Source organism: Microtus ochrogaster, unplaced genomic scaffold, assembly GCF_000317375.1.
Source record: "Microtus ochrogaster isolate Prairie Vole_2 unplaced genomic scaffold, MicOch1.0 UNK58, whole genome shotgun sequence".
NCBI classification, from domain to species: domain Eukaryota; kingdom Metazoa; phylum Chordata; class Mammalia; order Rodentia; family Cricetidae; genus Microtus; species Microtus ochrogaster.
In genome coordinates, this window is record NW_004949156.1 from 2,237,657 (window position 1) to 2,250,977 (window position 13,321).

General features: G+C 37.5%; 1 pseudogene; it reads left to right on the forward strand.

Moving 5' to 3' along the window:
• Positions 1 to 3,064: 3,064 nt before the first annotated feature.
• LOC101993503 lies at positions 3,065 to 4,115 on the forward strand (annotated as a pseudogene).
• Positions 4,116 to 13,321: the final 9,206 nt, after the last annotated feature.

A 13,321-nucleotide genomic window follows, 5' to 3' on the forward strand; every position in this document is an offset into this window, starting at 1 on the left:
TGCATTTCTTTTTCTATCTACCTGTTTATGGACATTTAAGTCATTTCTACATCTTCGTCACTGCATGCAGTGCTTGGAAATACGTGAGTGAAATCCCCTCCAACACATCAATTGTTTTACGATCCCTTTCCCCTCTCAATCACTCTTTCTTTTCCCAGTGCTGAGAACTGAACCCAGGGATTCATGCGTGTTGACCACTGAGTTACATTTCCAGTCCCCGCAATCATGTTATCATTCAGTATAAAGATGTGCTCAACATAAGTTTGAACACCAGGCATCTTGTTTGGTTTAATATTTGTTAATAAACAAAGGTGCATTTAATGCCTTTTCTTTGATTTTAAAACAGGATATTTCTATGGAGCCCAGACTGGCCTAGAAATTGCCAGATTCCTGCTTTAGCATTTGTGTGTTAAGATTGCAGACACGCACTGGCACAACTGGCACTGTTGTGCATTTATGTTATGAAACACAAACATGAGATAACATAATATTTTTTTCTAATATTACCACATAACTCATGGTCATGGTAAAACGTAATAGTTTCCTTATTTTCAAGGTAATTGAGCTGCTAGAGTATCACTATTTAAATATTATAAACTTGTATCTTATGTAGTTTAGTATAAAATGTTGATAAGACTAGTGGTGGTTAATGACAACCATCTGATAAAAATTATCAAACCAATGTGATATGTAATCATATCTTAGGAGAAGAGATGAGAAATAGTTTAGCAATGTAATAGAGAATATACCTTGTCCTTAACTTTCTTGACCACAGGCTGAAATTATGGTTTTAAATCACAGGTCCTCTAGTTAGTTCATTATAGTTTAAAAAACAGAAAATAAGTAAATAAAAATAATACTAATATTACTTTGTACTAAATTTAGGCTAATTTCAGTTCAGTGATTGTCTCAATTGTCTTTTGTGTGTCTCTGTGCCTGTGTATGGTGTAGTTAATCAGGTACGTGAGTGGGTAGACCTTATGTTTTGAGACAGGGTCTTTCCTTGAACTAAAAGCTCCTATTTTGACTAGAATGGATGGCCAGCGAATTACCAGGATCTACCTGTCTCCGTTTCCATCTCTGAGATTGCAGGAATGGAGAAAGATTCCCAGCTTTTTACATGGATACTAGAGTTTCAAACGCAGGTCTTCATTACTGCACAGCAAGTTCTGCTGGCCACTGAGACATCACCCCAAACCTTCAATCTTCTGTTGATAATGATAAGATATTTAAGAGAATCTGATATCTTAGAGATTCTAATATGGAATTGATTTTAATTTGAAAAGGTTAATTCAAGTTAGACTTGCTATGCTTATGACTTGAAAGGTATAAATTGGTCTGAGTTCATAATAGTATTTGAGTATGTAAATGGTTATGAATTACTATATTATTGTTTCTACTTTATTAGATTTGCAGGAGCAGTTTCAATGAATAGGATGATTTGTGCCCATGTACTACCGTTATAGGGAGGGAAAGTTTTAAAGAACTTGTGAGCATCAAACCTATTAAACTTGGAAATAACTATTAAAATCTACAGTTTTCACTTGGTTAGCAAATATACAAAATAGAAAAAAAATATACAAAATAGTGGGTTTTTTGTGACATTTTCCTACTATTATCATTATGTCCCTTCATGTTCCCTTTCCTCCATTCCTGCTTCTTGTCCCATTCCTCCCTCAAATAGTATCCATTTTGTATGTTAAAATTAAGAAGATTTATTTAAATAAGTATGGTGTGTGTGAGTGTGTGTGTGTGTGTGTGTGTGTGTGTGTGATGTGTATTAGGGTATAACTTTGTGGTGATAGTTCTCTCCTACTTTTCCATAGTTTCCCGTGACCAAACTGAAGTAGTTAAGCTTTTGAGGTAAATACTTTTGTTCCCCACTGAGTCATGTCACTGTTCCACTTAAGGAAATTTAATTGTACATAAGAGTCATTTAACTTTAATTAATGGAGAAATTTAAATACTTATTTTTATTTTTAGATTTAAAGCCCCACTTCAGTAAGCAGCATAAGAATTAAAATTAAGCTTAAATGTTTGAGAAAAATTGAGACTTTCAGTTTGCAACTTACCGTAATATTTGACAAAAGATGCAGCAACAAGTTTTTTTCTTATGTGAACAACAAATGCTTCAGATGTTTAAAAGACTCAAGAAAATATGAGTCCCCATTTGACAAGCATTGACTTCTGTTTCTTAATATAGTCATCGTTTTGTAAGGAAATTGCCTGTATCTAATTTTTTTTCAATATTCTGCTTTACTCTTGCACCTAACATGACTTCAGAAAACGAAGGAAAGTCCAATGTCATTATCTGTCTGGACTGATATTAGTTAATTACTCCAATCACAAAGATGAGTATTGGAGATAAGATTGCTCAAAGAGCAATTTTTTAAAAATATTTATTTATTTATTATGTATACAATATTCTGTCTGTGTGTATGCCTGCAGGCCAGAAGAGGGCACCAGACCTCATTACAGATGGTTGTGAGCCACCATGTGGTTGCTGGGAATTGAACTCAGGACCTTTGGAAGAACAGGCAATGCTCTTACCTCTGAGCCATCTCTCCAGCCCCCTGAAGAGCAATTTTTAATTAAATATATCTTTTAATTAAATATATGTCAACTTTCTTGAAGGATGTGACTCCTGGTAGGTAGACCACACTCCAGGGCAGGCCCACTCAAGACTAGTTGGGCAACACAAATTGAACTCGATGAGATGGGGGAGAAGAAAACTCAGTTATGTGGGTGAGGGGAGAGGGATTTTGGGAACATGGTTAGATACGATCAAAATACACTGTATGAATCTCTCAAGGAATTAATAAAACATTATTTATAAGTCAAGCAAACATCCACATTGTGAATCTCACATGTGCAATATATTTTCATCAAAAACGAAGGATTCAGGTCACCCTCTTCCCCCTCCGCTCAATAGGCGCGTTCTTTTGGAATGCACACAGATTGGGGTTCTGATGACTTTATCCGCGTTCTGTCCTTTGTCCTTTCACTCACCCACAGCCGTACCCGGCAGACTCATCCCCTCCTGTGCCAGGAACGTGCTGCCACTGGCACCATGTTCTACCCATACCCAGCACTAACCCGGAGCAGAAGAAGGAACTATCTGACATCGCTCACCGAATTGTGGCTCTGGCAAGGGCATCCTGGCTGTAGATGAGTCCACTGGAAGCATTGCTAAGCGGCTGCAGTCTAACTGCTGATGACCGTGTGAACCCCTGCATTGGGGGGGTGATCCTCTTCCACGAAACACTCTACCAGAAGGCGGATGATGGACGTCCCTTCCCCCAAGTTATCAAGTCCAAGGGCGGTGTTGTGGGCATTAAGGTAGATAAAGGCGTGGTACCTCTGGCAGGAACCAATGGTGAGACCACCACCCAAGGTTTGGATGGGCTGTCAGAACACTGTACCCAGTATAAGAAGGATGGAGCTGACTTTGCCAAATGGCGCTGTGTGCTCAAGATTGGGGAGCATACTCCTTCAGCCCTTGCCATCATGGAAAATGCCAATGTTCTGGCCCGTTATGCCAGCATCTGCCAGCAGAATGGCATTGTACCCATTGTGGAACCTGAACTCCTCCCTGATGGAGACCATGACCTAAAGTGCTGCCAGTATGTAACTGAGAAGGTACTGGCTGCTGTGTACAAGGCTCTGAGTGACCACCATGTCTATCTGGAAGGCACACTGCTGAAGCCCAACATGGTCACCCCAGGCCATGCTTGTATCCAGAAATATTCCAATGAGGAGATTGCCATGGCAACTGTCACAGCCCTGCTTCGCACAGTGCCCCCTGCTATCACTGGAGTCACTTTCCTCTCTGGAGGGCAGAGCGAGGAAGAGGCATCCGTCAACCTCAATGCCATCAACAAGTGCCCACTGCTGAAGCCATGGGCCTTGACTTTCTCTTACGGCCGGGCCCTGCAGGCCTCTGCTCTGAAGGTCTGGGGCGGGAAGAAGGAGAACCTGAAGGCTGCCCAGGAGGAATGCATCAAGCGAGCCCTGGCCAACAGCCTTGCTTGTCAAGGAAAGTACACCCCAAGTGGTCAGTCTGGAGCCGCAGCCAGCGAATCTCTCTTCATCTCTAACCATGCCTACTAAGCAGAGGTGAACTAAGGCTGCCCCATCAACACTTCAGGCCCCCGCCTACCCACTTGCTTTTGAAGAGGGGGCCTTCAGGCTTCCCCATCACTCTTGCTGCCCTCGTGACTGGTGTAGTGTTGTCAGCGAATGCAATGTTAATTCTGCCATCCCTTCCAGCCCACTGCCAATAAACAACTAATTATGGGGAAAAAATGTAGGATTCAGAAGATTCAGTAATTGAATTTGCTGTTCATTTATTTTCTGGTGGTAGACTGTTGTGCTTTCTGTTTGACTGATTAGTGGCAGGGACACACTTGCAGGTAGGAAAGAGATGATTGAGCAAATTCCGCACAGAGTTTAAATTTCAATATCTTTTACCATCTAATCATTAACATAATTAGTCAACGTGGATCCTTTAGTTTTTACAACTTAATAGGGCCATAATTGGCACCATTTCCCTCGTTAGCATGCAGAATGGACACATTTTCTCGACTTTGATGTTGTCATTCACAAGCTTCCAATGGACACAGCATGATTCATAGGAAAGATGTTTCATGCCAAGGGAAATAGCTAGGTTGAAACGTAGCTAAAGAAACGTCCATTTGTGAGATGATACATGGTCCAGGTTTTGTCTGAGGTTTCAGATTTCTGAAAGCACTTCCGTGCACACTTCCTTCTTGGTTCTCACTACAGGTATGCAATCTAGTCAGGGTAATACAACTATTATAAAATGCCATTTTGAAGACATGATTGCCAACTGATATACATCTAAGCTGAGAAATTTTCCGGAGATCTGGTAGCTAGTGCAAAGGAGCTCAGAATAAGATTTCTAGTTCGTTCCCTTCTGTGTTCTTTCTTCCATTGCATTGCTAAGCAAATCCTTACTACTTGGATAAAATTATATACACTTCAGACTTTAGGTCATCGGTGCTGTACCTGAGTAAAAAAAATGTTAAGTGAACATTTCACTGTTATTTGACCATTTAATATCATTTGTTCTGTTTTGAATAAAAGTGAAAATCCATTGCAACATGTTGTAGAAAATGGAAAAGCCTCTCTCAAGTTTTGCGGTCAAAACTCATATAAAAATTAGAATTCAGGAAAGAGTTAATGAGCTCAGATGGGTTGAGAAATTAAACTAAAAGGCCAGTAATAGTCTGCAGAAGGTTTCTCGGGGTCAAAAAAAAAAAGCTCTGCAGGAAAGATGGCCTTAAAGTCAGTCTGCCTCAGTCAGTTCATTAAACAGCCCAGCAACAACAAGCCTGTACTATGTCCCCCAATTGCTGGTAAGTGGGTTTGCTTTTTGTCTTTTTGTTTATGCAGCTAGCAGTAGTTTCCATCCTAGACCCATGACATAAAACTATTTCATTAGCCTAAAGCTTTTATTTATTCATACTAAATTTCAGAAGATCACGCTGAATTCTTTTACTTAGAAGAACTGTATAAAAGCATCCCTGGAAAAAAAAAATCAACATTAGTTGCTAAGTTTTGGTCTCTTACTATGTGAAAAGCAAACAAATTAAGGTTTAAAATGCATTAAAATTATAGCTTGGTATCTTGGTAAACAACTGTATTCTCAGCACTTGGGAGGGAAAGTCAAAAGGCTCAGGAGTTCAAGGGCATTTTTGGGTACATAGTGAGTTTGAAGCCAGCCTAAGCTACGAGAGACTGCCACAGATAAAGTATAGTGAAGTCTTTCAGGAAGGAAGACACAACAAAGGACAAGCGCATGCAGAATTTTAAGAATAAGCACGTTTCCATGATGTTTAATTTTTCTGAACATTAAAACATGGGTTTTATTAGTAATAAAATCTCAAAAGAGAGCATTACCTACTGCAATTATTGACCATGTGAAGTTAATGGACCTATCTCTTGCCATGGGCTATGAAATCTTGCAGCTAATCAGCCATCAATCTCAGAATGTGCCTATGCTAGAGTCATTAGCATGGATGAAAATTGAAAAACGAGTGATATAGGATTAATGATACAAAAGGTACAAAGTTTGTGTCTAATATGTCATCACTAGGATTTTGTTTTCAAAATTTGCTATCAACTTTCAACTTTCTGTGGATTTGTGACTTTCTATTTATCTGTATGTAATAGATATATACTATTTAGAGATAGTAGTATATTCATCTTACTCTATATGTGTTCTCATATACTCATTCTCTCTACAAACATGTAAACATATGTGTATGTGTGTATATATAAAATACCCTAAACTTTTTTATTTTGTGCCTTTGAGAACTATGCTCACTCACAAAAATATAGAAAGCACTGTTTAAGTTAAGGAATGGACCAAAGTGCTGATCAACTAAAAGAAAAGGTAAAGAAAATTAGCTACATGTATACAATAAAAGGGTTTTTCAGCCATAATGAATAGCAAGCTTGTGTCACTTGGCAGAGAACGACTATATGTGGAGATAACCACGTAAAGTGAATTGACTGTCTCAGAAAGCCAAATATTGTACTTTTTTTTCTTATTTGTGGTTCCTGTATTTCACACATATGTGAAAGTAGAAACAAAACTGTATAGGGGAATAAAGGGACTAATGAGAACTAGAAGGGATGCAGCCCCGATGGGAATCAATTTGGAGGTTTCTTAAGAAAGTGAAAATGGAGCTACGATACCACTCAGGTATACCACTTCTAGGCACTTTCCCAAAGGATTCTACGTCTTCCTACAGGCACACTTGTACACCTGTGTTTATTGCTGCACTAGTCAAAATAGCTACGATATGGAACCATTTCAGAAGCCCATCAACAGGTGAATGAATGCAAATTATGGCGAATATACACCATTGAACATTCAACAATAAAGCATTTGAAATAATGTAGCTTTAAGGAAAATATATTCATCTGGAAATTATTATATTAAGTGAGATTATCTAGACTCAGGAAAACAAATACCACATTTGCTAATGAATATGTATCCAAGATTATATGTGTGTGTGTGTGTGTGTGTGTGTGTGTGTGGCATGTAAATAGATCAGGAAACTGAAAGGGGGAACATAATATGTGAGAGGAAAAAGAGGTCTTAAATGGGAGGAAAAAGGGGGTCCTAGAATGGAAGAGACCGGAAGGGGTGGTAAGAGGTCAGAAATAGGAGAGGACAATGATGAAAGTATGCTGTGGAAGTGCTCTATTATATGGACCCTATTTATCTACAGTGTTTTTTTTTTAAATCAGAATTCCTTTTCATTTAAAAATCTTAATTAACTTTTTAATTTTTTTAATTAAAGCATAATTGCATCCATTTTGCTGGTTTAATGAGGCATAATGTAAATGTAAAAATTATATTTAATTTGCATAACATAATGATTTTATATGTGTCTTTTGAAATGATTAACACAACCAAATTAATTAACACCCATCACCATACTAAATAATTTTTGTGAGCATGTATGTGTTGGAAATAATTGTATTCATAGTTATTTATTAAATTCACAAATTTTGTATACTATCTACAAATAAGTATGTATGCCCTCTTCAAAAATTTCAAGCAAACATTACAGCATTACTAGCTATAGTAATCGTAATGTCCACTAGATCTCCAGAACTAGTATTTCGTATAGCCAAAACTTCCATGTGTGTTTTTTAAGAAAAATAATTATCTTCTTTAAATAGGCTGTTTTAATGTCAAAAAATGCTTGACACCAGCATTTTCAAATTAGTTATTTCTGTTAGCCTAAATTTTCCAAAAAGACATTTATAGTGCTCCTTTAAGTAAGTTTCTATTTACCGTGTTTTACACTCATTGGTTTAAGCTGAATGAAAATACTTAATACAAATTATTCTCATTATCTTATGAAAATAAAATACAGAATGACTGATTGCTCAAGTCAATTAAAATCTTTGTACAAATGTTTTTAAGTTCTACTGGAAAATAACCAAAGAGAAAGAAGTCATCTTAAACAAAAATAATAGTTAAACAGTCATCATTCGCTGTCATTGACAATGGGCTAATGTATAATCTTGCTAAAATGTACTGAAGTCATTTAAAACATTGCATCTCCCTTTGGGTAATTTACAAATGGCTTGGTAAAACTACTGGAAGTTCATGCTGCAATAAGGGCAGTATGTTAATATTGAAAATGACATGCTCCAGAAATTGAGAGAAGCATTAACAAGGTATAAAGAGTTAGGTTTTATAATATTCTGAAAGATGAGTCCAATGTGGGTCTTTTAAAGTGATATAAAAGGGCATTCAAATAAAAGGCTAGATGAACAAAAGTAAAACCAATTATTGAGACAACATGGAGACCAGAGTGGTTAGGACCAAATTTGCCTGCAGTGTTGGGTAATTCATTAAGAACATAAATTTCCTGTCCAAAAGAACACAGGATAAAAAGCTTAAGATTTTCAGCTTAAGTTATTATGACCGACTTTTTCAAAAACAATTTGATCAACTTTTCTGAATCTCAGTTTTCTCATCTGTAAAATTACATGTTTGCCAGGAATTAAATACAAACATGTAAACTTGTAAATGTTAGCGTAATTATTATGATTATGAAAAACTAGTATTTCAGCAGAAGTACCTCAACTATGTGTGCTAAGGCATTGATGGAGCAGGAAAATGGCATAATTGCAATAGTGCTTACGAAAAATTACTCCCATTAATGACAGTCTTGACAAACCGTCTGGATGAGGATCAGAGGCAAGAAGCTGCAGCAGAAATCTCAGCTTCAGTGTTCCACTGTGGTTTATTGTGACAGCAAAGGAATTGGGGTAGAAGATACTCTAAGTTGTGGAAAGTTCACCATCATTCACATCTACTCGCAAAAGACAATTTAATTCTACATGATTTATACTGTGTACACATCAAATTGTAAGCAGTTGCCAAATAAAAAGCCTAGCGCCAGTTGTGGGATACCCATCTTGAGTTGTTTTGGATGTCCCAGAGATCCCCAAAACAATGCAGGTGCTTCCTATTGATTGGCTGCTCATGAGAACTTGATGGTAAGATTCTATGACTGTAGACATCATACACATTGGCCATAAGACAATCAAGCCAGTCCTAGCCAGGATGCTTCCTCCCTGCTGAATGTCTCTCATAGTACCAGAAGATATTATGTAGAGAGTTGAGGGGATCACCAACAGTTTTACCCAGATTTTAGCCCTGTGGACTACTATAAAGACTAATGTGTTAAGGAATGTCTGTGGGCACAATACTGACATGAATGCTGTGGAGGTAGCCAACTGCATTTTGATGGGATTTAAGGCCTACTTCAAAAAATCAAACACAAGACTGCTTTGGCAAATGTTGTCAAGAATCCATGCATGATTAAGGAGCTCAGAGTTGCCAGGCATGAGCCTACAACTAATATTTTGCTTACGCAGACATAGAACTGCCCTCTGAATTCATCTCTCTCTATTCACTGATTAGTTCAGTCAAGACCATATAAGAAGTTTCTTTGCTCAGTGGACAGCAGTTCACACAAATCTCACAACTGGTCACTGTGGAGAATAAGCGACTGTATAGGGCTCATCCATAAAGGGACATCTATACTATAGCCGCTTCTGCAGGACCCAGGGCCCATTGCAGAGAAAGTTGGGGGAAATACTGTAAGAGACAGAAGCGAAGAACTTCTGCGAAACAGTGTCTTCTGGACACGCCAGAGCCACTGCAGTCGTGAACTCACAGCAATTGTGCCTGCTTTCACAAGGCCTGCACTAGATCAAGTCATTCAACATTCCATCCAGGGCGGGGATGGACCATGAGTCCCCAGCCCTAATTTAGGCGCTATGAACAACTGGTGACTTCTAGGCGAGGGAGAGTCCATTTTCTTTAAGGGTGTATGTGTTTCCTGGTAGGTGAACCATTCTTCAGTGGATGAAACCACACCCAGAATTATATGCACAGCATAGATTTGAGTCGATTAGGTTATTAAATTAAAAACAATTTAGGACATAAGTATAGAGAGGTAGAGCGAATCTGAAAGGAGTATAGAGCAGGAACCAGGGATGAATATGGTCAAAATATATTCTATGGCATTTTTCAAGTATTAATAACGTATTAATTTAAAATAATTAAGCTGGATTATAGAGAAGACAGAAATGAAGCCTATGGTTACTTTATTTTTATTTAATGATTTTCATTTTAGGTGTATGTTTATGTGCCTGAGTGTATGTGTGTACCATGTGCGTGCATATGTCTGCAGAAGCCAAAGGAAGATTCCAAATGCCCTAGAGCTGGAGCTATAGGTGAATGAATTTGGGGAACTGAACTTGAGTACTTGGCAAGAACAGCAAGTACTGTTAATCACTGTACCATCTCTCCAACCGCTGGCTGCTTTAAGGGCCAAATCTAATCAGTGCTACACAAGCAGATTATTATTTCTCACCTAGAAAAATAGACGAAAGAAAATTAAATAAGTTACCTCTGTGAGTATTAGGGATTCTAAAGTCACAGTGAGGAAACAAGGGAGAGGGTGCAGAATGGATTAAAGTTCTAATTTATTTTAATTAAAGTTTTCTTTTAATAATAAGCATCATGAAAATAATGGCTTTTTAATTAAAAAATATCATAACTGGGTAGTGCTATTGTTTGCTGTTATGCAAGCTAGTCCTCGTGGAGGGGGGCTATTACACCAAAGAGGAAAAAGAAACATGCAGAAGAGAAAGAAACTATTCAACTTTGATTTCAAGTCACTATTCAGTATATTTCAAGGAAAGGAAACAACATTAGATTTTTCTTTTGTTTATGAAAGAGTAAAGTTCAGGTCCATGTAGTAAGTAGTGATGATGACTTCTACTGAGTTTAGAGTACAAAAATGGTCCATTTATGTTTAGTTACAGTTATCATTTCATCATTTTTTCTCCAGATTTATTAACATTTTATTTATTTATTTATTTATTTTTGCTTTTCGAGACAGGGTTTCTCTGTGGTTTTGGAGCCTGTCCTGGATCTAGCTCTTGTAGACCAGGCTGGTCTCGAACTCACAGAGATCCGCCTGCCTATTAACATTTTAATATCACATTCCACCTATATTGTTCATAATGCATTCAGTTGTATTTACCTATTTTTCTTATATTTTAATTTATTATTTGAGGATTTCATATAGGCATAAAATGTATTTCAATGACATTCACCTCTACCTATTAAAAAATTCCTCCCTTGTTTCCTCCTAACTTCATGTCCTCTTGTTTTTATTCCCTAGTGTGTTTAACTAGTGCTGGAAATGCGCTCACATCTGCCCATTGATGTGGGGTCATCGAGGGGAGCATGGTCAATCTTATCAAGGACCGTACCTCTAATGAAAATGGATTCTACCTCAGCTAACAGTCATCAACTGACAATAACTCCTTAGCTGGAGGTGGGATCATATGTGCTCCTCCCGTATGGCTTGATCCTGTGTAGATCTTGTGCAGGCACTACCACTGACATGAGTTTATGAGAACCACCGTCGTGTCATATCCAGAAGATACTATTTCACAGCAGCGCTCTCTAATCTCTAGATTTTGCAGTCATTCTGTCTATTCTTCAGCAATGTTCTATGAGTCGCGCGGGTAGAAAGCTGGATATAGACATCCTGTTCCAGGCTCAACACTCTATAGCTACTTATTGTCTGAACTTCCATCAGTTATGGGTCTCTGTATTAACCACTGTTCAATGCACAGAAATGCTTCTCTGATGAGAACTGAGATCTGTTGCACTAGCACACACACGCACACACATACATATGTATGTATGTGAATGTATGTATATAAAACAACACATCTACTTAGCAAAATAATAGTAGAAAGTTCACCCCTTGGGCCTATGAATTCCCTGTTCATGAGTTCTTGGCAAGGTTTATAGTACCATTATTTATTTATTTTTAAGACACATTTTATTCATTTCAAGTAACTTGCTATACAACTGAGGATTTTACTCCTGTTCCTCTTGCACCCATTTCCTAAGTGTTAGGATGAAAAGAACACCTCCAGCCAGATTTATAAAAAACTTAAAATCAATTTCCACTTTTATTCAATGCAAACACAACCTTATTAACAAGGGAGCAAATTCTTTTTTAAAAAACCATAGCAGATGTCTATTTGCCATAAATGAATGTAAATGTAAGACACCATCAACAACACTGTCACCTCTTCCCTTCTCTGAAAGGGCTGCTGTACTTCGAAGAAAACACACACGTGCAAATGTGCGAGCGTGCGCGCACACACACACACACACACACACTTAGAATAGGTGCAAGTTCAAAATTTATCACTTTGAAGGGAAAATATTGTAGGCTGATGCCTTAGCTGGATCATTTATAAAGAGGGTGACTGAGTGGGAGAGAGAGAAATCTTGTCACCCTTGCCTCTTATATTACACATTGCCATTCTGTCAAGTCAAATCTAATATAAATGAATCACATTAATCAGAAAGTGTGAATTTCTACATGACAAGCTAAAGGGGCATGCCATTTCCAATTAGATTAGTGATCTAAAATTAGCTACTGACACAAGCAAGTATACATGGTCAATTTGCTTGCCTGAAACAGAAAATTAAATAAGACATATTGGATAATAGATAGCCCTAGCGGGGACATGCAGCTGTAATTCACTCAACTTACTCAGTTGATGTCAAAAGCCACCAAAGAATATTCAATCTTGTGCTCATTTGAGATGCTTGAGTCTAACTCAAGACAATGCTTGGGTCACTTGCTCATTTATTTGGTTCTCCAAATGCTAGAGGAAGTGTCCAAGGAGGGTATTCAGTGTTGTTTCAATAAAAAGTAAATCGGCACGGTAAAGGAAAGTGGCTTTTTACATGATCAATATCTCATTATTAATATGTGGTACTTAGGAACTTGGGGAACATGTCTGTATACAAATCTTTCTTTACCTTGCTACTGCATCATACAATCTCTTGCCAGTACTTGTCAAAACAGGAGCAGTATTTCAGGAATTTAAAAATGAAAATAATTTATTTTGACATTAATATTATTGTTACTTGAAAATATAACTATGAGTCATTTTGTAAGATTTCTTCGTGAATGATGCATAATTCTTCCTCATGTACATCTGCTGAGGCAAGCATGTATCATAAACAAAACCATGCAGCTGGATTTCCTTATTCTAATGTGAATAACGATGAATTGTTAAATTAAGGTTCTATACCTTGATCTCAGACATGGAAACCAAAATACAAGAGGCGTAAGATTGTAGTGATTGGCTTTTAGGTAAAATCAATAAATAACTGATAATGTGATTTATTTGACACATTTCTTTTAGGCAGTGTGCA